At 47.8% G+C, this 27,305-nt stretch overlaps 1 long non-coding RNA gene across 1 annotated transcript in view; it reads right to left on the bottom strand.

Moving 5' to 3' along the window:
* Positions 1-27,305, bottom strand: part of LOC138286742 (uncharacterized) — a 136,297-nt gene that overhangs the window by 65,664 nt on the left and 43,328 nt on the right. The gene's annotated exons all lie outside the window — the stretch shown is intronic.

The following is a 27,305-nucleotide window of genomic DNA, read 5'->3' as shown; positions in this document are numbered from 1 at the left end:
CACGTAAGATACAGCAGTGGCTGACTGAAACGGCGAAAGAAACGCAATCTAATCAAGGCTTGAGCTACTATACATTCCAAAATTACAGTACAGATTAATAGCAAGAATAATTGCGTTAACAATATTACATACGTTTAGTTTCAGCAAGGAAAAGACATCAGCTGTTATTTCATTTAGCGAACTTCAGTGAGTTCCCTAACTAGCACCAGAGTGGAATTAGCATGTTGGGCTTCATGCAAAACAAATTAGTCTTCAAATTTGGGAAACATCTAACTATGGCTCTATCAGAATAGAGGTTGGTACCTAGAAAGAAAAGCAAATAGACATTGCAAACAATATCATAGTCAATATTCCTATCCTCAGTTTGGTTCAGCAAGCTGTGACAGTCTACACATCAGGACATCAGTCTGGTCAACCAGGCTTCAGGATTCAGCATCAGAGTTCAGAAAAGGCAAACGTTCTCCATTCAATAAAGTTAAACATGTCTGTTCTCAAGACAGTCAAGAAAGTAATGGCAGTATCTCTTCTCTGTGCAGTCTGGCTAAGTTAGATTTCCTAAAACTACTTCCCACATCCTAATTGGCCCAAGACCCGCATGTTCATACTTTGTCTAATGAAACAAAAAACTTCAAATCTACATTTCGACTAGTACATGGTTCACATGTCGATGTTTGGCTCCTTTCGTCCCGCTCCTGTCATTCAGCTCGTCAGGTAACAATATTGTTGCAGCTTATACTCCAGTCAGTATGGTCTTTGTCTTCTCTTGGGAAAGTCAGTCTCACACACATTACATTATACATTGTTGCATTAGCTAGTACAGGATCTTCTAGCAAGCAGTTCTCATGAGAAAGATTTTTAGCTACGAGCACATGGACAGTACAGTGGAAAATCACAATTTAATTCTCTAAGCAGACATTTTATTATACCCTAAGAAATGCAGCTGGACATGAGTCCATGCAACTAGGCCAAGTCCTCCGCTAAGTTAAAGCCTACAATTAATAGAGCTAATACATAATGCACAAACCTTAATATTGCATATTACTACATCAATCAATCAAAGCTCATCATTTTGTATTAATAAGTACACTTTGTGAACATTGACAGCCACTCAGGTAGTCGCACCTTCAAATGTGTGCATTATTTTTCTCTACGTTATTTCATTTTCTACGCAAATTCAAAACTCAGAGTACATAAATATTCATTATTAATTTCATTAAAAAATCAGCATTAACAATCCCTCCTCTGATGACTAAATGTGTCATCACACTAAATCTTCACTCACAAATTTTTGCTTCAGCTCAAAATTCTGTCATTTCAATCCCTTCAAATCCTCGTTCCCTTTTCAAATTTTCCCTAAACAAATGTTCCCTTTTCTTTCTTCCCTCCTCTGATTATTCTTCGTCTCCTTTAATTTGATCCTTTTACACAATTTGCATACTCCCCATATTCCAATTAAGCATATCACAATAATCAATATCCCCTGAAGTATTTTAAATAATATCCTTTTCTCAAAGTTGCTGAGCCAATTTCCCACGGAAGTAAATCCTTTGCCAACTTTTCTCAAACACCTGGTTCCTTCAATTCTTTCAAATCAGCACTTTCATTAGTCAGATTAGTAAGTAAGCTTCTAATTTTATTACTATTATCAGAAATAAATGAACAGCAATGCCTAGAATTAAGCATTTTGCAAAAGCCCCCATCCTTCGCTAAAAGAACGTCCAACGCAAGGCGGTTCTGAAGAACCATAGCTCTTTCAGCAGCTAACTCAGTATCTATCAGGATCATGGCTCCTGAAAAATTTGTCAGCATGTTATCCACAATAGTAGACAACTTTTGAATTTTTAGAGAATTCAGAACAACTCCTACTAAGGTATCATTGCTCCAAATATATCTCCCACTATACCAGAAGGATACTGTCTCCTCTCTCTAATGTGATGTAATTCAGTCATTTTCGGAAATTTCTTTAAGTCATCAAGTTAGAAAATCTTTGGGAAAACTATCACCAAGTAACATGTACCATACTATTCTCTTGGAAGATGGTAATAAGCATTAGGCCCACAGATGTAATATATGCCAGGAAGCACCGGATCCTATCCATTCAACATAAATGTCCATTTACTCTGAAGCAAAAACACATGTCTGCGTTCACTCGTTCCCACAAACAAAGTGTCAGAGTGAGATTTACGTCTATATACACAGAGCTTTCCTACGTCTTGTGCATCTAAAGCTAATTTCCCTTGTTTTTTTATTGAACATAAGCATAATCATTTCTAAAAGTCCTTTTCTCTAACCGATTTTCTAATTTCTCCACTAATGCCTTTCTCCTGTCATCTGTGTGATCTAAGAAGCTCTTCTCTAAAGGTGTAAGCAAGCATGTCAGATTGTTTCTGTGCACATAAGCTGTGCCAAAAGTAATGTAGGTTCAAAGAAACCTCTAACTAATACTATGTCATTATCCTTAGCTACTCTACTCAGGTATCTAATTATGGGGACAAATGAAAACACCACATCATGATTGGAATAAACATACTTAATGTGCTCTTGGTTATAAAATCTTGTCAGTAACAGACTACAACTTATCCCATAAGTAAGAGGCAAACTATGATAGGTAACTCCTTCGACTGATGAAGGAATCAAAAACAAAAATCTTCTTTCAGCAATTATTTACAGCTTTCAGTCTAACTTCCAGGATCCTTTGTCAAAAATCGGTAAGCTTGTCAAAAATTGGTTTAGCAGCTTGTCCAATCAGGATTTCAAATGTCAGATCAGGTTACCAAAGTTTTATCTGGTTACTCTCAACATTCTCCTTGTTCTTTGCACTTTTCTCAAATTATCTCCACAGGTCAGTTTATTAGCTTTGTTTAAGTGCCAAAATATTGACCTGGAATGTCTTGATTAAAACAAAAAGACTAAAATTATTTCTGCCATTCACTTGTAGTTGCATACGCCCATTCAGGACCTTCATACCTTCGACTTGCTATTCTCTTACTTTTCAACTTTCGATCACCATTCAATTCTCCCTCACTTAGATCTTCTCTCTTTGTTGTATCTACTTCTTCCTTGATTGATGTCTCAACAACTGCTTCCTTTATCTTTGCTTGTGACTTTCAGTGGACTCTTGGTCAATGCCCTCTTCAGTGTTGAACCTAAAACTCTTCTTGCTCTGCATGATTTTCTCTTGACGGACCTGCAACTGGTTCCGGAGGAGTTAGATCACAGTGGCTTTGATCCACCTCAACTCCTCCCCCCTCGGGGTCTGGCAACTGCTCCGTTTGTCTCTCAAAATCATCTACTTCTGGGAAAGCCCTCCTCTGACTATGCTCTCCTGGCACCTCAATTGAGATAGGCTCACTGTCATCCTCCTGGAGGTCTTCTCCTTCGTCTCTCACAGGAGTGACTGAACTTTCCTCAATGGACTCAGATACGGTCTCAGTTCCTCTTTCTTCTCCTTCCGGTTCTGAGACTTGTTTGGTCGTAGTTGTTGGCACTCTCAACAATTCTTCTTGATCATCTAAAGGACATGCCACTTTCTTCGGGTGGCTGGCATGGATCCAGTTTGGAACTCCAGTGCACTTCACAGATGTGGTAGTGGTCAGAACTACCTGAAACTGACCTTTCCAGCGAGGCTCCAAACACGTTTTCCTCACATGTTTATGGAGCACAACCAGGTCACCGGTTCTCAGGTTGTGTCCTGGGTCATGGATTGGTGGCAGTGTGGTGGTTTCCACCTGCTGAGAGAAAGAGCGAACCATATCAGCCAGATCCTTGCAGTAGTCCAACACCATACCATCTGTAATGCTTACAAGCGCATTTGCTGGAACCACTGGCAACCTCATTGCTCTGCTCATGAGGATTTCGTGAGGCAACAATCCTGTCTTCCTGTCGGGTGTGTTTCTCATGGTCATCAGAACTCATAGCAGTGTGTCAGGCCACTCTTGACTTCAAAGTACAATTCATCTGTTCCACTAGTCCTGATGCTTCAGGGCAGTAACTACAATGCAACTCCTGCTCAATGTTCAATGCTGCACACAGTAATTACTTCATTTTTGAAGTGACTTCCCCTATCTGATTCTAAAGAGATCGGAAACCCAAAATGTGGTATCAGTTTCCTAAACAGCAGTTTTGCTACTGTGAGGCTGTCATTTCTTTGTGTAGGGTACGCTTCAATCCAGTAACAAAAGATGCATACAATTACCAACACATATCTCAAACTTCCACACACAGGCATCTCAATAAAATCCATTTGCATTCTGCTTAATGGTCCTCCTGCTCTTCCAATGTAGCTCATGTTAACTACTGTCCCTTTCCCCGCGTTCATTTGCTGGCAGATGACGCAACAATGGTGAACTGCTTCAGCAACTTGTCTAAACTTTGGATTGAACCAATTATGCTTGAACAAACAATTCATGGCATCCCTCCCAATGTGTGCTTGACCATGATAATATCTAGCCATTTGCGACAGCAGGCTATTTGGCAAAACCAACTGACTCTATTCTGAATCACACAATTCATCCTCTCTCTGTACACATTTCATTTTGCTCCATGATCTTGATCTTTTTTACCTCCCTGTCAAAATTATTCTGCAATGTTTTGAATTCTTCCAATTTTTCTATTACATGCAATGCAAAACTTGGACATGTTTCATCTTCTTCAGGTAACAGTTCCCACTTATCTTTCAACGATATACAGTTCAATGCGCAAACCCTTGTGACTTGATCTGCATATCCATTCCGTATTGACACAAAATCTTACGATTTCAGATGTGCACTGCATTTCACCATGTGTCTCTTTTCATGCATTTAGCTTGCAACAATTCTTTAATTCTCTCACCATTTCTCACTGGTAAACCAGAAGAGGTCATGAAACCTCTCTGTGACCACAACTGGCCAAAGTTATGGACTATCCCAAATCCATATTGACTATATGTATAGATGGTAACTTTAAGCTGAGCAGAAATATGGCACGCTTTAGTAAGGGCTACCAGTTCCACTACCTGTGCAGAATATACTCCTCAAAGCCAGGATGCTTCTAGGATACCAGTGATTGTGCACACAGCATATCCTACTCTCAGTGTTCCTGTATTGTCTCTTAGACATGAACCATCTGCAAAGATAATTTGGTAATTTTCTTCCAACCGGGTGTCTCTAATATCAGGTCTTGGTTTTGTGCACAAGTCAGTTATTAAAAGACAATCATGCTCAATGTCTTCCAACATTTCAATTTCAACATTTTCATTTGGAAGTAAAGTTGCCGGGTTCAGCACTGTACATCTTTTCAAAGACACATTTGGTGACCCTAGAATACTCATCTCATATCTGGTCAGTCTTGCACCAGTCAGATATTGGGCGTTGGTGCAGGTAAGTAAAACTTCAACTGAGTGAGGGACTATTATTGATAAGGGGTGTCCCATCACAACGCCTTCACACTGTGTGAGGCTCTGTCCAACTGCTGCAACTGCACGCAAACAGCCTGGTAAAACTGCTGCGACTGGGTTCAAAGTAGCTGAAAAATATGCTATTGGACGGTTTACACCTCCATGGATCAGTGTCAAGACGGACAAAGAACACACATCATGCTCATGGCAAAACAATGTGAAAGACTTAGTGTAATCAGGCATACCCAAAGCTGGAGCTCTGCACAGACTCTCTCTCAGTTCAGAAAACACTTTCATGCAAGCCTGGTCTAACACTATGCAGTCAGTGACCTCCTTGTGGGTCAGCTTTTGCAAGGGCTTGGAAATGACTGAAAAATTGAGAATCCATTGGCGACAGTAGCCAACCATCCCTAAGAACATCCTGACATCTCTCTGTGTGGTTGGGGGACTCATCTGCAATATGGTTGTGACCCTTTCGCTGGATATTTTTCTTGTTCCTTTCTCAATCTGGTGACTCAAGTATTTCGCCTCTTTCTGATAGTACTGCAGTTTGAGTGGTGACACTTTATGACCATTATTTCCCAAATGGTTCAGCGAGGCAATCGTGTCATACCTTCACTCGTCCCTCATTTTGGAAGCAATCAGTAGGTCATCAATATACTGTACCAAAGTCGATTGGAAAGGCAATTCCAACGACTCTAACACAGGAACCTTAACTGGCTCAACTCTCTTTATCAGACCTATCGCTTTACCTGCCAAATCCCACACTTTCTATTTAACTGTTCCCTGTAAATCAGGAGGAAGCTCCTTCACTGTGAACACTGGAAAGAAATTAATCAGGGGGTACTCCTCATTTATAATCTCTGGAGCTGGGTCATCCTCATCATCACTATTTGTCTTTATCTTGATTCCTTTATTTGAACATGTAATGAAGCACCTAGTTTTGCACAACAAGTCTCTTTTCAGTAGGGATACCAGACTTGAATTGCATACTACGAATATGTGCAAACCTTTAAAGTTGCCAATCTTACCCTGTACTGGATCTATAATTGGGTTGGTCAAATACCGATTTGCCACTCCTACAATCTGAACTGTCTTTCCTGAAAGGGGCAAATTTAGAACTTCTGCACTTCTTACTGTAGAGCGTGCAGCTCCTGTGTCAACCAAGAATGAAACTCTGTGACCCATGACCTTTCCATTCACAGAGGGACCTTTCTGATCTACTTCTAAGGAAGCTGCAAGCACACATTCCTCCTCATCTGAACTCTTGCTCACCCAATCATCGTTTATTCCAATCTCACTGTGTAACGGGAATTGGTGAACTGTGTTATTACTTTGGTTGGACCTCTGACCTGTGACCTGTTGAGGAAGCATCACCTGCTGCTGTTCCATTGGGGCTTGAGGTATTTGGATTTGCTATCTAGGTACCAGTGAAACCTGCTGTTGCATTGGCTTCAACTGTGTCAGTTGTATATGTGGCATTTGCACCTGTTGCATGGGTTTAAAATGCTGCATTTGATTCACACTGTTTTGGAAATTCGGATTATGACCTCTCATTCTCGGTCCTCTAATGTTTTGAAATGAATTTATGTCATTAGTTTGCTGAACGACACCTTCCTGCACCATCATCGGCACTCCCATTTCCAATGTCCGACTGCTCCGCAAGCATAATAAGGCAACACTCTTCATTCCCTGCACATCATTCTCAACCACTGTAGTGTTCAGATCAGGACTACGGTTTCCATTACCCCGCAACCTCTACCTCTCATCTGATAGTGAAATACCACATTTCCCTGCTGTTGTTGTGGAACATTTCCCTGCATCCCTGTTTGGGGTGCTTTAATTTGCATCACTATCGCCTTTTTCTTCAACTTTCTCTGCTTCAACTCAATCTCGTCACTACAGTACTTTGCATATTGCAGCACCTCATCAATTGGCTTTACTTGCCAGCAAATCAAATGACTCTTAATCATCTGGCTAATTTCCGGTCTCAATCCTTCAACAAATCTGAGCACAAAATGAAACATGTCTTTAGGCTCTATTGTTTCTGTACCGCTGTAATGCTTGAACGCCTGCAACAATCTTTCATAATATGCATGTATCGACTCTTTTGCTTCTTGTCTATTCCCAATGTTTTTGGGCGAACTTCTCATTTTCAAAAATTCAATTACCTTGTAATAATATTTTGTTACTTCAGAAGATGGCGCACCTGTAACTTGATCTCTCTCTTGTTCTTTTGTCAACCAATCTGTACTCCTCATACACTCCATCCACAGATCAGCTGGAACTAGTATCTCTGAAAGAGTGTTCAAGTCTTCCCAAAGGCACTTTGCAAGTTTCACGAACCTGTCTGTCTGCTGAAACCATTCTACTGGCTTTTCTCTCAACCTGGGATAATCATTGGTAAATGTCAGAAAGTCACTTCTGCTCCAAGGGACATGAACAAAATTCCATCCTGGAATCTCTCTCATTGGCAAAAGTTTCACTGGATCCTTGCCATGCTGCACACTTGCAGTCAGCTCCGCAGAATCCTTTTCCCTTTTATCTCTTTTCTTTGCCCATCTGCCTTCCCATTTGTCTTGTGCTCCCTATGTCTGGACACTTTGGAGCAACTCCCTAAGGTGTGCCTTCATCCCTGCAGATCTCATGTGTACAAAGTCTTTTGCGTCGAAATCTAACGTATAACTCCTTTTCAAATGTTTTGTTTTCTCTATTTCTATTCTGTATTACTCTGCCAGGTCTGCTAGCTTTTGATGCATATTGTTCACTTTCCCTCGTAATCTTTGGGCACAGATATCTCAACTCTGCTTTTGTGTAGGACTCTAATCTGTTCACACCCATAGTTCCTTCAATTAGCTCATCTGCTTCCATTCCTAGTCTTGTGTAGTTCAAGTACAGGTTAGGAGCACTCTGCAGGGTATTCAGCTTGTCTAACCATTCGGTCAATTGCTGGGCAGCCAAACCCTGCAACGAAATGTTGCTGGGCTGGACAGGTGGTACCTTTTGTACACCTGTATTCGGAGTCTGTGGTGTCAATAATCTCAGGCTCTGACTAACATTCGACCCTATGACAGTATCCAGAGGAAGTCCGAATGGGCTAAAGTCTAGCAATGATCCTGATCCGTCAAATGTCTGGTCCACAGGAGAGCCTACTCCGATTTTCTCATTAAGTCCTCCCCTCACTGAAGTCTGACTCAGGACTTCCTGTCCATCTGAACTGGGTTTCTCTTGCACAAACAAAGGTACAATTGGATCTATGGTAACAGGTTTAGATACAGCATTTGGGCTTGGTCTAACATTCAGGTTCTGTGGTTGTGTTCTGGCTCATTAAGACAGACATATCTGTCTGAGTCCCTGTTATCGGAGTGTATTTTAGCATTACCTGTGGCTGCACTTGAGGTAGTAAAAGTGGAGTTGGCTCTGTCTAAACCAACATTGGTTTCGGGAAAACCTGTCCTGTAGGTACTATTAGGTTTGTGGCAGCTTCCACAATGGGCACATCAGGGTAAATTCTCTGAACATTTGGCTGTGGCACCTGATTTTGGACTTCTGGAGTAGTGGGTGCATTAAGACTACTCTGCATCTGGCTCTTTCGGGCTAGGATTAACCTGCCCCGGACTCGTGGTCACATTAACCTGTGTCGGAGTTGAAGGATTTACACTTGTGCTCGGACCAATCTCTTGGGCTGCATTTGGTGGTGGATGATCTCTCAATAACTGGAAAATAAACTCATCATCGTCTGACTCTTTCTCCAATATCACTGATCCTCTAGACTCCTTCTGTCTCCCCTCCCTACTCTCAGAAGGGCTCCTATTTGTTTTTCTGGTAGCTTTCCTTCCTTCTTTCTCACTGTCCTGTGTAATTGCAGGAAACAACTTAATCCCCTGTAAGGTGTCGGTTCTCCAAAACCTATGGTCACTGTCCTACCTAGCCTCTGCTAGTGTCTTTTCTGCCTTTCTCATTCTCCTTTCAAATTTCTGTTGCTGTTGCTGTCTGGCTACTAGCTCCCAGATCGCTAATGCCTCGAATTGGGCTGGTCTCGGAGGGGGATTTCAGATCATACAGCACCCTCCTCAAATGCTCTAGCCTCCTTAAATTAAATATTCAGTTTGCCGTAAACGCTAGGCTCCCATTGTTCTCTGTCACCTTGCACCATTGTTTTAGCCAAAGACATGGCGCAACACCCTTTTCTTCTATTACAATGTAAGCTGGTGTACCTCCTGGTGGTGCAATATCCCCTATACTCGTTGTAATGTACGTATCACCCCTCAAAGAACTCTTTAAAGTTTTGAAAATTGTAATCTTTTTGACCTTTGTGTTATTCAAATCAAATCAGGAAGTGACTTTAAATTCCAGAATTCTCTTCACCCACATTCTCAACCAATTGCGCTTCACGGGTGGCTGCCAATCTGTGCGCGACCCTGCTCACTAACCAACCTATCCCAGTGCGGCTCCAATGACATCACACTCTCACGTAATGCAGCTGACAAAGGGGGTCATTACAACCCTGTCAGATGGTGTTAAAGGGGCGGTAAGACCGCAAACAGGCCGGCGGACAAAAAAAGGGAATTATGACCCTGGCGGAAACCGCCAACAAAGACAGCCACTTTAACACACCACCCGCCACGGCGGTACAGACAAGCAGCGCGGCGGTCACCGCCAACAGACAGGCGGGAGACAATGTACCGCCCATAGTATCAGAACACACCAATCCGCCACCTTTTCCAGGGCGGATTCACCGCGGATAAAAACACGGCAGAAATAGCTTTTGCTATGGGAAAACGCTCACCTGAACACACTCCACGAGGAACGACGACTCCATGGAGCCGGAACTCCAAATACTACCTGCCCTTGTCTTTCTGCTCCTCTACGACCAACAGCGACGTAGGCGCCGAAGATACCGCTGAGTACTGCACCTACGACACGGGGGAGGCGGGAGGAAAAAGTTAGAGGGACTCCCACCAAACACCCCCACCCCCACCCTCGCATATCACAACATACACACCAATGCAGTCAAAAATATCACATGAACAACCCACAATCCCCCCGGAAGAATGCAAAGACAAAGCGAATTGCGGTCAAACATTGTAATGTGCCAATATACATGTCATACAAAAATATACTGATATATATCTCGAAATCTGTCATAATTATATATACAATACAAGAAGTAGTGCAGATATGTACACAACAATGTCCGTGCACCAACAGTCCAAAAATGCATGGGCGAGGCCCACAATAGATACCTGACCAAAATCCGAGAGAACACTGCCGGAGCATCAGATAGAAACACTACAGGCACCTCAGAGGGAAGGGAAGGGGGGGCACCTCAGCCACATGAATGCGAAGCCAGATCCACGACGGGGCTCCATGCCCATTGATGTATCCTGGGGAGTGCAAAGCCACAGTCTCTCAAGTCTCACAAGGAGGTGGGTTGCCCACTGTGCCATCCTGGGGAGTGCAAAGCCACAGTCTCTCAAGTCTCTACAGTGGGTGGCTTGCCCACTGTGCCATCCTGGGGAGTACAAAGCCACAGTCTCTCAAGTCTCTACAGTGGGTGGGTTGCCCACTGTGCCATCCTGGGGAGTGTAAAGCCACAGTCTCTCAAGTAGATGCAGTTCTCTACTGGTGCTGGGTGGGACTGGTGCCAGACTGGATGAGTCTCCCCGTGAAAGTTCCTGTCCTGTCACTGTCCCAGCTGCACATGGGATAAGGATGCCTGATGTGGCGGCCTATTCATACCTACACGGTCTTTGCTATGTTCAGCGGTGCTTTGCCATGGCGGTCTTTGCCCTGTTCAGCGGTGCTTTGCCATGGCGGTTCAGGACTGTTCAGCGGTGCTTTGACATGGCGGTCTGTGCCCTGTTCAGCGGTGCTTTGCCATGGCGGTTCAGGACTGTTCAGCAGTGCTTTGACATGGCGGTCTTTGCTCTGTTCAGCGGTGCTTTGCCATGGCGGTTCAGGACTGTTCAGCGGTGCTTTGCCATGGCGGTCTTTGCCCTGTTCAGCGGTGCTTTGCCATGGCGGTTCAGGACTGTTCAGCGGTGCTTTGCTATGGCGGTCTTTGCCCTGTTCAGCGGTGCTTTGCCATGGCGGTCTTTGCCCTAATCAACAGTGCTGTGCCATGGCGGTTCAAGACAGTTCAGCGGTGCTTTGACATGGCGGTCTTTGCCCTGTTCAGCGGTGCTTTGCCATGGCGGTTCAGGACTGTTCAGCGGTGCTTTGACATGGCGGTTCAGGACTGTTCATCAGTGCTTTGACATGGCGGTTCAGGACTGTTCAGCGGTGCTTTGCCATGGCGGTCTTTGCCCTGTTCAGCGGTGCTTTGCCATGGCGGTCTTTGCCCTGTTCAACAGTGCTGTGCCATGGCGGTTCAAGACTGTTCAGCGGTGCTTTGACATGGCGGTCTTTGCCCTGTTCAGCGGTGCTTTGCCATGGCGGTTCAGGACTGTTCTCGGTGCTTTGACATGGCGGTTCAGGACTGTTCATCAGTGCTTTGACATGGCGGTTCAGGACTGTTCAGCGGTGCTTTGCCATGGCGGTCTTTGCCCTGTTCAGCGGTGCTTTGCCATGGCGGTCTTTGCCCTGTTCAACAGTGCTTTGCCATGGCGGTTCAGGACTGTTCAGCGGTGCTTTGACATGGCGGTCTTTGCCCTGTTCAGCGGTGCTTTGCCATGGCGGTTCAGGACTGTTCATCAGTGCTTTGACATGGCGGTTCTGATACTGACATTGGTGTGTGGCATGACGATCTCCACACTGGACATTGGTGTGTGGCATGACGATCTCCACACTGGACATTGGTGTGTGGCATGACGAGCTCCACACTGGACATTGGTGTGTGGCATGACGTTCCATCATTGCCCAGCGGGGTTGTGGCATCCTGGCCCCTCCTGGACTGTGACTCCGGCGGTGGTCTCTGGACCAGTGACGATACATGGGCCCTCCTGGGCTGTGACTCTGGCGGTGGTCTCCTGACTAATAACGATACTTGGGCCCTCCTGGGCTGTGACTCTGGCAGTGGTCTCCTGACCAGTGACGATACTTGGGCCCTCCTGGGCTGTGACTCCGGCGGTGGTCTCCTGACCAGTAACGATACTTGGGCCCTCCTGGGCTGTGACTCCGGCAGTGGTCTCCTGACCAGTGACGATACTTGGGTCCTCCTGGGCTGTGACACTGGCGGTGGTCTCCTGACCAGTAACGATACTTGGGCCCTCTGGGCTGTGACTCTGGCGGTGGTCTCCTGACCAGTGATGATACTTGGGTCCTCCTGGGCTGTGACACTGGCAGTGGTCTCCCGACCAGTAACGATACTTGGGCCCTCCTGGGCTGTAACTCTGGTGGTGGTCTCCTGACCAGTAACGATACTTGGGCCCTCCTGGGCTGTGACTCTGGCGGTGGTCTCCTGACCAGTGACGATACTTGGGCCCTCCTGGGCTGTGACTCCGGCGGTGGTCTCCTGACCAGTGACTAAACTTGGGCCCTCCTGGGCTGTGACTCCGGCGGTGGTCTCCTGACCAGTAACGATACTTGGGCCCTCCTGGGCTGTGACTCTGGCGGTGGTCTCCTGACCAGTAACGACGGTGCTGGCGGTTGTGTCTGGACCGCCGGAAATTATGGCGCACTTCTCCGCCGTGACACTCACAACAGGCTGGGGAGACTTCCTCAGGACCTTCCCCACCTTTTTTGGAGTTACAGCTGACTCACCAATCGCCTTCGATCCCATTTCAGTTGTAGTCCCACCAGGAGTCTTGACACGGTCCCGTCGTCCACTCTCCAATTTCAGAGCCTTTACAGGGGGTGGGCTGACAGTGCCTTGGCTCGGGTCCTACTGCCTGCCCTGGTGGACGGTGCACTCCAAAAACCTGGAACATGCACCACTGGTACTGGAGGCTTTTTGGCTGAGGCGCTACGACGGAACTGATGAATTGGAGGGGGGTGGGGGCAAAAAGGTCAATTTGACATAGGGACAGTTTCTGACGGACACTGGGATGGGTAGTTGGAGGGGGTCTGGGAGTGGAGGAAGAGGAGGTGGTTGTAGGAGGTGTCACTTTAGGTGTTTTGGGTGCAGGTGCAGGTACTGGAGGCTGTCGTGAGGTGGATGGATGTTGGGTGAGTGATTGCCGGCGTTTGTGTACTTTGGGAGGGGGCTTCACAGACACACTGGGAGAGGACACAGGGGATGTGTAAATGGCAGTGGGGGTGGTGAGTGCAGGTGAGCGGCTTGTGGTGCTGGGTGTCCTGGTGCGAGTCCTAGTGCCTGTAGATGTGGTGCATGCAGGTGTGTGTGTAGACGAGACTGGGAGGGAGGAGGGAGAGAGGAGGAGGGGGACACAGTGGAGACAGTGGATGTTGCTGTGTCTGTATGGGTGTGATGCTTGTGTGAGTGCCTGTGGTGTGTGTGGTGCCTATGTTTGCTTGAGCTACTTTTGGGTGTTGACTTGTGTGCATGCTGGTCTGTAGGTGTGCTTGGGATGGGCTGGGGTGCAGGGGATTGGGTCTGGGTGGAGGAAGTTGGAGGGGGAAGGCTGGACTCAGGGACAATGGCTGCCATCAGTGCTGAGGCCAGAGATTGCAGGGTTCGCTGAAGGACAGCCTGACCAGAATGAATGCCCTCCAGGAATGCATTACTGTGTTGCAACTCTTGTTCTACACCCTGGATGGCCTTCACAATGGTAGACTGCCCAACAGTGAGTGACCTGAGGAGGTCAATGGCCTCCTCACTGAGGGCAGCAGGGGTGACAGGGGCAGGGCCTGAGGTGCCTGGGGCGAAGGTGATGCCCACCCTCCTGGGTGAGCGGGCACGGGGCAAATGCTGAGGGGCTGCTGGGAGGGCGGTGCTGGTAGGGGAGGTGGCGGCTGTACCTGTAGAAGTGGGACGCACAGATGGTGCCGCCACCACAGGGGAGCTCACATCGGCGGACGAGTCAGTGTCGCTGCTTGGTGATCCTGTGGCCGACGTGAAGCTCCCCTCGCCCTCCGTCCCACTGGTGCATTCAGAGTCTGTGGTGTGGTCCTCCATGGCCATGTGGGATGCAGCTCCCTCGTGCTCCGGTGCCACTGTACCTCCGCCTGATGATGCTGATGTACAAAAGGACAGGGAGAGCAGGAAAAGGGGGGGAGACAGAAGAAAGAGAGTTTTAGTGCATGGCATACCGCTACCGTTGGCGGACAAGACAGACGCAGCAGCCCCATGCATTACGCCGTGCTCCTGCCCTCTGCACATGCAATTTCTGGTATATGGCCTACATGGCAATGGTAGAAATCTGCGTACATGGATGGCAAAGGGGCAACTATACATCAACTTGCCACTGTTCTGAGCTGGGGTAGAGTGCCACATGGCCTACATTACGGAGGGGCCTTGCCTACCTAACTCGCCCTGGCCTAGGGACACCCACAGCCCACCTCCCCCACCCCGACACCTCCACTGCACACAAAGTCCACAGAATGAGGTTGTACTCACCCCCTTGTGTCTGCTGTGATGTCCTTAAGCGCCCATCCAACTCCGGGTAGGCCACCGCCAGGATCCGGAACATCAGGGGGGTCATGGTGCGACGGGCACCCCTCTCACGTTGGGAGGCCATCCCCAGCTGAGCCTCCGCCGTCTTCTTGCTGCAGCGGCGAATGTCCTCCCATCTCTTACGGCAGTGAGTGCCCTGTCTCTGGTGGGCCCCCAGGGTCCGGACTTCCTTGGCGATGGCACGCCAAATGTCCCTCTTCTGGTGGGCGCTGACCTACATGACATGCACAAGGAAAGAGGAACAGTCATTACCTACTGCACCGTCAATGTGAGTGGCCCCCTCCCTACTCTGGCCATGTGGCCCATTCATTCCCATGCATTTATGTTCTATGAACTCTGCACCCTTCTCTCTTCCAACCAGCCCTCTCCACCCAGGCATAGCCCATCCAACGTGCTCCCTGTGTACTGACCTGTTGGTCTGGAGGACCGTAGAGTAGCATGTACTGGGGAAGGACCCCATTCACAAGTTTCTCCAACTCCTGTGCAGTGAAGGCAGGGGCCCTTTCCCCAGACGCAGCAGCCATCGTCGCTTCCAGACCGAGGTCACAGCAGCACTAGCAGTGTAGGTCCTCTCCTGTCGAAGGTCAGGTATCTAGTGATTGAAGAGATAGAAAATGGCGGTGACGTCCGCGGCGGTGACGTCCGCGGCGGTGCGCATCATCCCTGCCGGCGCACCTGTTCATTGGCTCCTGGGACCCATAGGGTCCAATGTTAACCAATGCAGCATTGCGCCGCGCTCTACAACCGCCTACCGCGACGGTGTCAAACGCCAGAGCAGTTACCCCACAATTCCATTGTCCCATTTTAGAGGTCAGGCAGCCGCCATTTCAGGGCCCCACATGGTTTCATTTACTACTGCGTCACACATAGCTAGGCCTATAATCAACACACATACAGGAAGGGGTTTTGTGAGTGGTGTAGTCTTGTGTGTAACTGTGGGTACTTACCTGGAGGAATAGTGACTGGTTCTTCGCTGTTGTCCTTCTTAGGCACCGTCAGCTGGGACATATGAGAAGATGGCGGAATCCTCCAGTGTACCGACCGCTGGTGGACCTGTTGACAATGGAAGAAAGACATTTGATCGTGACCTACCGGTTTGACCGTGCCACAATCCAGGAACTATGTACCCAGTTGGAGCCAGACCTGATGTCACCAATCCGCCATCCGACTGGAATCCCCCCTGACGTGCAGGTGCTGTCAGTGCTCCATTTCCTTGTAATTGGGTCATTTCAGACTACTGTGGCCATGGCATCAGGGATGTCCCAGCCTATGTTTTCCAACGTTTTGTCCACAGTGTTGTCTGCCCTGCTGAAACACGTAAGGAGATACATCCTTTTCCCTGAGGTGGAGGATTTGCCTACAGTTAAAGGTAACTTCTATGCCCTTGGACATATCCCTAACGTCATAGGTGCTATTGATGGGACCCATGTAGCTCTGGTCCCCCCCCAGAGGAGTGAACAGGTGTACAGGAACAGAAAGACTTATCATTCGATGAATGTCCAGATGGTCTGTTTGGCAGACCAGTACATCTCGCAGGTAAATGCTATTTTCCCTGGCTCTGTGCATGACGCCTACATCCTGCGGAATAGCAGCATCCCTGATATGATGGGTCAACTCCAGAGGCACCGTGTATGGCTATTGGGGGACTCTGGTTACCCCAACCTTTCGTGGCTATTGACCCCAGTGAGGAATCCCAGGACCAGGGCAGAGGAACGGTACAATGAGGCCCATGGGCGGACTAGGAGGGTGATCGAACGCACCTTCGGACTCCTGAAGGCCAGGTTCAGGTGCCTCCATATGACAGGTGGTTCCCTATTCTACTCCCCGAAGAAGGTGTGCCAGATCATCATCGCCTGCTCGATGCTTCATAATCTTGAATTGTGACGCCAGGTGCCTTTTCTGCAGGAGGATGGTCCAGATGACGGTGTTGTGCCAGCTGTGGAGCCTGTGGACAGTGATGAGGAGGAAGCTGAGGAAGAAGACAACGACAACAGGGAGTCAGTCATACAGCAATATTTCCAGTGAGACACAGGTGAGTATATTTTCAGGTTTAACATTACATTAACTTTCACACGTCTACCTCTATCCTGTACCTACATTTCACTCACTATTTGTCAATTGAGTTGTCCATTTCAGTTTCACAAATGTGGTAACCTACGTGTCAACAGCTTGCACCCTTGAAAGGCTTGTGATGTGTGACATTGGTATGTTGGCCTTCCAATGGGTAACCCTTTTTGACACTGTAATTGACAATACAAAGTTCAAAATCATTGACTGACTCCAGTTTTATTAGTGTTTCAAGGGTGTTTATTTAAGTGCAGAAAAATGAAGGGGGGTTGTGAAATCGGGATGGGTTATGGTGGAAGAATGTCCATGGCAGAGTCCAGTCTATTAGTCTCACAGGTACATTGCACATCTGGCCATTGGAAGTGGAGCTGGGGCAGTTCCAATCTGGACAGGGTAACAAAGTGGGACAGTGGGGGGACAATCAGGGTAGTCTTATTTCCTGGCGGGGGTCTTGCCATCTTGCTCTGTCCTGTTCCTGGATCTCAGGGACCGCTTTTGTGGTGGTTGTCCGTCTGCAGGGGGTGGGGTGCTGGTGTGGTGGTCCTGTGGCTGGGCGTCCTGTCCACTAGCGCCGGCGGAGGTGGTGGGCATTTCATCGTCGTGGCTAGTGTCAGGGGCCCCTTGGAGTGCCATGGTGTCCCTCAAAGTCTTTTGAATGTCCGTCAGCACCCCTACAATGGTGCCCAGGGCGGAGGCGATGGTCCTGAGCTCCTCCCTGAACCCCAAATACTGCTCCTCCTGCAGACGAAGGGTCCCCTGCAACTTGTCCAGGACCGTTGCCATCGTCTCCTGGGAGTGGTGGTATGCTCCCATGATGGAGGAGAGGGCCTCGTTGAGAGTAGGTTCCCTTGGCCTGTCCTCCCTCTGTCTCACAGCAGCCCTCCCAGTTCCCCTGTGTTCCAGTGCCTCCGTCCCCTGGACCATGTGCCCACTACCACTGCCCCCAGGTCCCTGTTGTTGTTGGGGTGGTGGGTTAGCCTGGGTGCCCTGTAGTGGTGGACACACCGCTGATTGACCTGTCCTGGGTAGGGAGGTATGGGCCCGCTGGGTGGGTGCTGTGCTGGTGTTACCAGAGGGTGGAAGTTCGGTGTTGGGCTGTGGCTGGGCAAGGGGAACCGACTGTCCTGAGGCCCACGATGGTCCGGGCTGGTCATCAAGATCCAGTAGGGCAGAGCTGCTGTCGTCACTGTGGGCCTCTTCTGGGGTGGAGTGGTGTTGTCTGGACCCTCTGGTGTGGTGACGTTCCTTCGGGTTCCTGCGGGGGTATAAGTACATGATTATTGCATGTGTGTGTTTCATGGTGTGCAATGTTTGGGTGTGCGTGTACCCCAGTGCAGGCATTCCTGTGTGGGGGCTTGTGTGCTGATGGTTGGGGGGTGTTCTGGGTATGTGCAGTGGGCATGCTTTAGTGATGGGTATCCATGCTTAGTTGTGTCATGCAGGTCTTGGGGTTGGGATGGGTGGTTGGTGTTATGGGTACATTAGTGAGGAGTTAGGGTGATAGGGGAGGGTGTGAGGGTGGGGGTGTGTGATTGCATGCAGGTAAGGTGGGGGATATGATAGTTAAGATTTGACTTACCAGTGTCCGTTCCTCCAACGACTCCTGCGAGGCCCTCAGGATGCAAGATGGTCAAGACTTGCTCCTCCCATGTTGTTAGTTGTGGGGGAGGAGGTGGGGGTCCGCCGCCAGTCCGCTGTACTGCGATGTGGTGCCTGGATACCGTGGAACGCACCTTCCCCCGTAGGTCGTTCCACCTCTTCCTGATGTCCTCCCTATTTCTTGGGTGCTGTCCCACTGCGTTGACCCTGTCCACTATTCTTTGCCATAGCTCCATCTTCCTGGCTATGGATGTGTGCTGTACCTGTGAGCCAAATAGTTGTGGCTCTACCCGTAGGATTTCCTCCACCATGACCCTGAGCTCCTCCTCAGAGAAGCGGGGGTGTCTTTGGTGTGACATGGGGTGGTGTGGGTGAGGTGTGGGGTGGTGTATGTGTTGATGAGTGTGGTGAGTGTAGTGGTATGTGGTGTTTTGTGCGTTGATGTTGTGTAGGTGATGGTGTAGTGTGCCTCTGTGTGATGGGGTTCTCTATTCTGTGCTGTCTCTCTATGGCGTTCTCTCTAATTTTGGTTCGTAGGGGTTTGTGGGTGATGTGGGTGTGTGTTTTATATTGTGTTGGATGTGTGGGAGTGTTGTTTGTATGTGTATCAGGTGTGTGTATTTTGAGTTGTCCAATGTGGCGGTGTTTTGGAGCTGTGTGTGTATTTTGAGCGCGGCGGTGTGTACCGCCAATGGAATACCGCGGTTGAAAGACCGCCGCGTGGATTCGTGGATCGTTATGGCATGGGCGTGTTTCTGTTGGCGTGGAGGTGGAGGATTTGTTTCCGCATGTTTATCGCTGACCGTTGGTGTGGAGGTGTTGTGTGGGTGTCTGAATTTCGGCGGATTCCGTGATGTGTGTCATAATAGCTGTGGCGGGCTCCCGCCGCTGCGGCAGTGTGTTGGCGGTCTCCTGCACGGCGGTAAGCGCCTTTTACCGCCAATGTTGTAATGACCCCCAAAGTCTTGCGGCTTGTCCTCCCAAATTTAGATTCACACAAATCTAATGCAATTTATTGCAAGCACTAAACAAAATCAAAACCCAATTCGTCCGTTTACTACAGGCAGGGTAACACAATTGCTTCAGAAACTTTACGGATTTTTCATTGACGGCGTTTCGCTCTAACTCCTACTCCTTCTTTCTCAGTTTCCCTGATTCGCAAGCAAAATTCGACCCGCAAATTTCACTCTAAACTGATCAGTGGGTCTGTCCTGGTGCACATAAGACTCGCCAGATCTTAGTAAAAAATTCTTTCACTCACTTTGACTCACACTCTGACTTGTTGACCACGCCCAATTGACCTATTAAACCAGACAAATTACAAAAAACAAGTGTCTCATCCACTTTTTCAATATACCCCGAGCCTTAGACCACGCAGGGTCCGTATTCCAACAACCGCATGGGCAATTTTTGAGCACAAAGTGCCACACGCGTGAAGTTCGATGACTTCCCTACTTTCACACTTAGGAGTACGTACACTCCTTCTACAACTTCATTTGGAGTACGCAAACTCCCTAAACTCTCACAAACATCACAATTCACCTGTGATTTGCATAAGCTGTGCAAGCGCAAAACCTACTCCTTTCACATCGTCACTAGAACTCCGAGAACATCCCCAAACAACCATTGGCAAGCTGCAAGATTCTGGGAAAGTCATTTTAAGGATTTAGGGGCACATTTTCTCTCCAATTTGTATCATTGAATCTGAGAAAAAAAAATCCCAAACTTTCACCAAATCTGCAAATTATTTTTGCTCTCTGTAAGGTATTAACCCTTACCCTACTATCATCTCGGGGGCACCTGTTATTTCTTGCTTAAAATCTCTGGGACCAAATACTCTGCTACCTCTCTTTCTGGACTGTATGATGGGCTCCTAAAGAGACAAACCTGTACCGGGTATCTATGATGGGCTCCTAAGGAGACAAACCATCAATCTCTGCTACCATGTCTGTTATCGCATCGGACCTTAATAAGTAAACTTACAAGGAGATGCTAATAGGTCGATGAACCTTTTGACTCGCTTTGAGGCTTTCCCACCACATCCCATACATGCAGATCAATAATGAATTAACAATAAAGTATACACTGTTCCAAAGAAAATAGTAGGAAAGAGGAGTCCTAATTATAGGAGCAAGAAACCTCACACACCCAAATGGGTGTCATGCTTCATCATCGGAATAGCTCCTCGTCAGGCTGGCGCTGCAATGCCTGACGGGCACCCCCGAGGGTTCTCCTCACCACCAAGTTCACCAGTTGGTCCTTGGCATTATCGAGTAAAGATCTCCGGCAAAGAGCCCCCCTTCGGGGGGTGCCCTTCAGGCATTTCAGCGCCAGCCTGACGAGGAGCTATTCCGATGATGAAGCATGACGCCCATTTGGGTGTGTGAGGTTTCTTGCTCCTATAATTAGGACTCCTCTTTCCTACTATTTTCTTTGGAACAGTGTATACTTTATTGTTAAGTGCATCTTATTAGGGAGAACGTACACTGGACCATCAATTGCTCCCTGTCCCTCTACTTTTGATCAATAATCAATAACATTAGTAATCAATAAGAATCAGTAATTGTCACAAACCATGAACTTGCAGTCATGAATAACCACACCTTTATGTAAATGTTAGAATATTTATTTCCCTATATTAACAATGCTAATGTCACGTAAGATAATCTCAATATCAATTGATAAACATACAGAATCAGCACCGGCCGACCGAAATGGCGACAGAAATGCAATCTAATCAAAGCTTGAGCTACTATATATTCCAAAGTTACAGTACAGATTAATAGCAAGAATAAATGCGCAAACAATATTACATACATTTAGTTTCAGCAAGGAAAAGACATCAGCTGTTATTTCATATAGCGAACTTCAACCGTGAGCTCCCTAACTAACACCAGATTAAAATTAGCATGTTGGGCTTCATGCAAAACAATTTAGTCACACAAATTTGGAAATCATCTAACTATGGCTCTATCAAAATAGTGGTTGGTACTAGAAACAAAAGCAAATAGACATAGCAAACAATATCATAGTCAATATTCCCATCCTCGGTTTGGATGAGCAAGCTACGACGGTCTTCGTCATCAGGACATCAGTGTGGTTAGCAAGGCATCAGGATTCAGCATCAGAGTTCAGAAAAGGCAAAGTTTCTCTAAACAAATAAAGTTAAACATGCCTCTTCTCAAGACGGTCAAGAAAGTAATGGCGGTATCTCTTCTCTGTGCAGTCTGGCTAAGTTAGATTTCCTAAAACTACTTCCCACATCCTAATTGGTCCAAGAACCGCATGTTCATACTTTGTCCAATGAAACAAAAAACTACAAATCTACATTTCTACTAGTACATGGTTCACAGGTCGATGATTGGCTTCTTTCGTCCCGCTCCCATCATTCAGCTTGTCAGGTAACAATATTGTTGCAGCTCATACTTCAGTCTGTATGGTCTTTGGCCCTCATTATGACCCTGGCGCTGTTGCACCGCCAGGGCCAACGGGGGCGGGAGCACCGCCGACAGGCCGGCGGTGCTCCCTTGGGCATTCTGACCGCGGCGCTTTGGCCGCGGTCAGAAATGGAAAACCGGCGGTCTCCCGCCGGTTTTCCGTTGCCCATTTGAATCCCCCATGGCGGCGCAGCTCGCTGCGCCGCCATGGGGGATTCTGACATCCCCTACCGCCATCCTGTTCCTGGCGGTTCGCCCGCCAGGAACAGGATGGCGGTAGGGGGTGTCGCGGGGCCCCTGGGGGCCCCTGCAGTGCCCATGCCAATGGCATGGGCACTGCAGGGGCCCCCGTAAGAGGGCCCCGCTAGTATTTCACTGTCTGCATAGCAGACAGTGAAATACGCGACGGGTGCAGTAGCACCCGTCGCACCTTCCCACTCCGCCGGCTCGATTACGAGCCGGCTTCATGGTGGGAAGGTCGTTTTCCCCTGGGCTGGCAGGCGGCCTTTCGGCGGCCACCCGCCAGCCCAGGGGAAAAGTCAAAATACCCGCCGCGGTCTTGCGACCGCGGTACGGTATTTTGACGGCGGGACTTTGGCGGGCGGCCTCCGCCGCCCGCCAAGGTCCGAATGAGGGCCTTTGTCTTCTCTTGGGAAAGTCAGTCTCACACACATTACATTATACATTGTTGCATTAGCTAGTACAGGATCTTCTAGCAAGCAGTTCCCATGAGAAAGATTTTTAGCTACGAGCACATGGACAGTACAGTGGAAAATCACAATTTAATTCTCTATGCAGACATTTTATTGAACGCCTAAGAAACGCAGCTTGACATGAGGCCGTGCAACTAGGCCAAGACCTCCGCTAAGTTAAGGCCTACAATTAATAGAGCTAATACATAACGCATAACCCTTAATATGACATATTACTACATTAGTCAAACAAAAGCTCATCTTTTTGTATTAATAAGCCATTAATAAGTACACTTCGTGAACATTGGCGGCCACTCAGGTAGTCGCACCTTCAAATGCGTGCATTATTTTTCCCTATGTTATTTCGTTTTCTATGCAAATTCAACACTCAGAATACATGAATATTCATTAATAATTTCATGAAAAATTCAGCGTTAACAATACAAACAATTGGTTTTGTCGCTTATTTGAGGTGAAAATTAGTAAGTTATCGATAGCAATATACAATAATTTTAGTGGTTAACCTATCTTGTTACCTACGTTTTACATAAATATGACAAATGCCATTCACCTTTCTCTCTCTGTTTATTAAATTTGTTTCCTCCCAATTCCTTATTGTTCTAAAGAGGGCAATGCATTTTGGCTTCATCTTTTGATTTCATATGGGCTGCAGTTTTTGCGGCCAGAATTCATATCTATGGACCACTTGGTAAGTCACAGAACACATATAGCATCCAGCCTGTAGATTTGGGCTATTTAAACACAGGTCGATAGACATATGCTATATGTGCCATCGGAATTTCATATGTTCTCTATAAGTCTATATAGTATATGTGAAGCAAATATGGTTCCTGCAAATGGGGATAAGAGACCCATTCATAAACACAGTTAATGTTGCAGTTCAAAAGTGTAATGTTTATTAATGATACTGGTATACTTTATGCTGTTTATTTCTGCACTTTTATTAGGACAAAATTATTTTCCCTGTTAATGCGTACATGTATGTATAAAATATGTATAAATTCACTCATTTAACGGGATGGTCAGAAATATACTAAAATGGAAGATGTATAAATATTTGACTGTATGAACAAACAATTGGTTCTGCCTCAAAGAGCCCGTGGGAGACTTTGTTGGAATCCAGGGATAGAACAGAGAATAACAGCAAAAGGAAGATATGTGTAGCCACCTTTGGCACCCAGAAAAATGATATTAGGAAAATAATCAACGGGCACTGTGGGCTGGTCTGTGATGAACTTGGCTCTAGAGACAACCCGTTATTTTCTTTTTTTTATTTTATTTATAGGCAAAAGTGTTAGGGACCATGTTGTGAGTGCTCTCTTGAAAACACTTGACCCACCTGATCTTTTGTCACAATGCTGAGACACTTTGGTGTGGGAAATGTAAGGCATGTGACCTGACTGTTGAGGCAAAGGAAACTGTACATCGGGGCGTCCCCTCAACGTGGGCGGAGAAGCGTCGCCCCACCAACAAAATGCCCCCCATAACAGAAAAATAAAATGGTAATAAACTTTGTTTATTACCATTTTAATTTTCATCAGCCTGTTCTGGACCGTGTCAGGATGGGGCATGGCAATTGCTGCCGAGTGGCAGCAGGGAGCTGTGCACATGTTTAAAGTGTGCTTGTCCCTTTGACCGGCCTTCTTGTGACGGCCAGCCACACATGCACACTTTAAACCTCTCTAACCCAGCTGGGTTAAGAGGGTCAACAGTCTTAAGACAGCTTGGTTAGAGAAGGCACAGGCCTACAGACCTCAGGTGAGTGCTAAGAGAGCCTGTTCCTACCAATCCTGACGCTAGTTTCATGCTGGTTTCACGCATGAAACCAGGGTCAGGATTGTCTTGTGCAGTTTACTGGTCCCTGTGATGTCGCTCGTTGGAGCTGTGAGAGACAACGTGCAACACAAGAAGATCTTCACAAGGTAGGTGCCTTTTTTGAAACTTAAATTTTTATTGTATGCCCTCCCACCCCACCATTGTAAATAGGAGGTGGCCACCACTGCTGTACATGATGAGAAAAAGTATAAGAGAATGTATTCTAGTACAAACTTTACCAAAAACACAGACATGTTGCCCTGCACAGTGGCAGATCATTTGCAAAGGTTGTTTGGCTATCTTTCAGTTGTTGATTGACTACAGGTGTTAAATTGGTCCTGATCTTCAAAGTAGCAACTTGGACAGAATGGTGTGCTAAAATGACAAAACAGCAAAATACTGTTACTGTGAAACATGCTGCACAATCTTGCATAATTTGCCTTTTTTTTCCCCATAGTTTAGTGAACGGTGCTCCATAAATTGATGTGGATTGCCGCATAAATCCAGTGCCCCTGACCATAATACATGATGCCTCATTCGTTCATTTAAGTATATTGTCATTTCTTTGTCCATATGTGAAAAAAAGCCATATTATAAATGTGAATTAATCATTGTAACTCTGACAGCTCATACACCTGATTATCACGTTTTCTTACTGCAGTAGAAATTAAATAGGTGGTCATTTTGAACCTGGCGGTAATGACCGCACCACCGACAGTGGCGGTAACTACTGCCAACTGGCCGGCAGTGCAGATCGCCAAATAATGAAGCATAGGAGAAACAGCTAGCGGCCCATCCCCCCACCGCCATCTTGGAAGCACCGACGAGGACGGCGGACGCCTTCTCCAGGCAGGTGGAAAGGCCCAACCCAACCAGCATATTATGAACACCACACCGCCATCAGTTCTAGGGCGGGAACCATCGCCATTCAAAGCCTGGCAGAAATGACCCATATAAAGGGAAACCGCCACCGGAGGCACACAGAACACGCCGAGGACCGTGACCGCCAACGAAGATGACAACGCTAAGTCCCCCAGCCTAGCACACAAGGGAGGAAAGGGCACAATTACACATCCATCCACCCAACCCACGCCGCAACGCACATCCAACCCCTCCCACCACCCCAAGCCATACACACCCTAACAAAATGTACTTACCAGACACAGGTCAAAAAATACTAGCACCAATGCATACACCTGTGCACACCAACCCCCCCCACCCCCAGTGAAACGCTGCACAGCGGCTCATTTATCACCAACAGGTCTGCTGGGCAGCAAATTTTCATTCCAAAAAATATTTACAAAAGGCCATCGTCCAGTACAAAGTCCCAGTATGGTAAAGATAACCCACACTTGACTCCCAATTGTAAAGGAACACTCCACTGAGAAGGGGCATCAATGGGGCAGCCAGGCACCTGAGGGTTCAGGGGCAGGGGGTGGCAGAGGTGGGAACTCAGGTTTGGAAGTGGGGTCTTGGGCGTAGGTTCTGGAGGTGGAGAGGGTTTAGGCTTCCCTTGGGAGGAGGAGGAGTGGGCCTGGATCAGGGGGTGGCAGACAGACCAGGGGCAACACAGGCCTTCTTCTCTGGGGAAGGGGCACAGGAATGGGTAGGGCAGACTGTGGAGGACTTGGATGAGGAAGGAGTTGGTTTCTGGAGGCCAAGGGAACGTTTAGGGACAAGACGGGGTGGGCCAGTGGGTTAGAACACGTCAACATGGGAGAGGGAAAGCTTACGAGGTGAAGCTGGAGGGGTTTTGGAGACAGGTTTGGGAGTGGAGGATGAGGGAGTGGGGGGTATGAGGTGTTGGTCTGCTATGCTTGGATGCAGGTGCCTGTACAGTATGCCCTTGTTTGGTGGATGTGTGTGGAGTGGATGTCTGGGAGCGTTTCTCTGTCCTAGGAGGGGGGGTGGACACAGTTAGGGAGGAGGATGTTGCTGTGTCTGCCCTTGAATGCTGGGTGTGTGCATGTATGTGGTGGGATGAGTGGTGCTTGTGTTTGCCTGCCTGCGTCTTGGATGTTGATTTGGGTGCATGACTGTCTGGATGTGTGCTTGGGATGGGAGAAGGGAGTGGGGTGCTGGAAGGGGTAGAGGTTGTGGGAGGGGGACGGAAAGACCAAGGACACTGGCTGGCGTCAAAGAAGAGGTCAGAGCCTGAAAAGATCTCTGGAGGCCAGACATGGCACCGTGAATGCGTTCCAGGAACGCATTGCATTGCTGCATCTGGGATGCCAGCCCCTGGATGGCATTCACATTGGTTGTATGACCAACAGAGATGCTTCTCAGGAGGCCAATAGCCTCCTCAGTGAGGGCAACAGGGCTAATAGGGGCAGGAGATGAGATGCCTGGGGCAAAGGAGACACCCACCCTCCTGGGTGAGAGGGCACGGGCTACATGCTAGGGAGCTCCTGGGAGGGCGATGATGGTATGGGGGGTGGCAGAAGATGACAAGGAATGGCTGGGCCCAGTAGGCTCCACCACCACCAGTGAGCTGCCATCGGAGGAGGTGTCTGAGTCACTACCTTCAGTGGTAGTTGCCTCTCCTGTGGTACTCCCCTCGCCCACCAACCCACTGGTCCCCTTGGCATCGGTGGACTCTGCCTCCTGGGAACCGTGGGCTGCAGCATCCCCACTCGCCGGTGCCTCAGCTCCCTCGCCAGATGATGCTAAACAAAACAAGGACATGAGCACGGGGGGACAAAACAAGAAAGAAGCAGGTCAAATCTAGATCAAACATACCAGTAGGCACACATACACCCCCACCCATCTCATGCACTAACCCA

This window comes from Pleurodeles waltl, chromosome 3_2, assembly GCF_031143425.1.
Source record: "Pleurodeles waltl isolate 20211129_DDA chromosome 3_2, aPleWal1.hap1.20221129, whole genome shotgun sequence".
NCBI classification, from domain to species: Eukaryota; Metazoa; Chordata; class Amphibia; order Caudata; family Salamandridae; genus Pleurodeles; species Pleurodeles waltl.
Note: the sequence above shows the minus strand (reverse complement) of the source record. Positions and strands in the feature narration are given on the sequence as shown.